This window comes from Montipora capricornis, chromosome 10, assembly GCF_036669925.1.
Source record: "Montipora capricornis isolate CH-2021 chromosome 10, ASM3666992v2, whole genome shotgun sequence".
Lineage (NCBI taxonomy): Eukaryota > Metazoa > Cnidaria > Anthozoa > Scleractinia > Acroporidae > Montipora > Montipora capricornis.
This window is the reverse complement of record NC_090892.1, coordinates 59463873-59465250: the sequence shown is the minus strand read 5'-3', so window position 1 is coordinate 59465250 and position 1378 is coordinate 59463873.

Below are 1378 nucleotides of genomic sequence, written 5' to 3'. Positions count from 1 at the left end.
AAAAACCTAAGTGATATTTTAAAACGTTTATTTGGGGCTTTATTCTTACAGCCATTGTAAACTCTTGAGCCCCAAGAAAATTTTTTGTGGGAGTTGACTTATGTAACTTTTATAAAATTACCTAAAATGAAATAAAACCATAATAAGCAATGTACATGTAATCTTAAGCAAGGCATCGTCTACAAAGCACTGTTTGGTATCAATATATTTTTATATTTTAAAAAAAGAATTTAAAAAGTGTCCTTACGAGTAGGGGTGTTAAGGGGAGCAATGGCCATCACCGCACGTCGCCACTCAAACCCACTTTGGTAGGATTGTGTTATATTTAGCGTTTAAACTTGAAACGGAAAAAGTTAGAAAAAATTTTTCCACCCATTTTAAAGAGAAGGTCTAATTCTGTATTTGCGGATACTTCAAAATGATTGTCTGAGAGTTTGTTGTTGTTGCTGCAATGGCTGGTCCTACCTGGTCTAATAAGTAATATGGTAATTGGAACCCTGGGGTGATCTAACAGGCGTGCCCTCCACCAATCCCCTTTGGAAAATATGTTATAATCCAGGTGCATAGTTGATGCTTTGGTGGTGGTTACGTGGGTATCCTATTGTTGTGGCGTCAGCCTGGGGAGGGAGCATTACGGCCTGTCTTCGTCTGGAATTCTGTTTTTTTTTTCAGATCGGCTCCGACTCTGTAGTGCAAACTCTACTAAAAGGGGCCCCTTATTTTAAATAAGTTGGAATGGAATTTAATAACATTTAGTATCAATTTTAAAAGAATAAAGTTTAAGTACAATTTAATTGTAGACGTCTTGAAGGTTTCTGAATTACTGGTGAGATTTCTTTTAAACTATTTATGCGAGTCACTTTTAAACAAAGCCGATAAAATATTTGTCTAGTGACCCGGGACAAAGCCACGTGATATTTTGAATCTTTTGTTTAAACCATTATACTTACAGGTCTTGAAGACTTGTGAGGCCTAAGAAAACTTTTTCTGGGAGTCGAGTTATGTAACTTTTATAAAAATACCTAACATGAAATAAAAGCATAATGAGCAATGTATATGTAATCTTAAGCAAGGCATAGTCTACAAAGCACTGCTTGGTATCCATGTATTTTTATATTTAAAAAAAAAAATTTTAAAAGTGTCATTTTTAATTACGAGTAGGGGTGTTAAGGGGAGCAATGGCCATCTCCGCACGTCGCCACTCAAACCCACTTTGTTAAGATTGTTTTATATTTTGCGTTTAAACTTGAAACGGAAAAAGTTAGAAAAGATTTTTCCAACCATTTTTAAAGAGAAGGTATAATCCTGTATTTGCGGATACTTCAAAATGAATGTCTGAGAGTTTGTTGTTGTTGCTGCAATGGCTGGTCCTACCTTG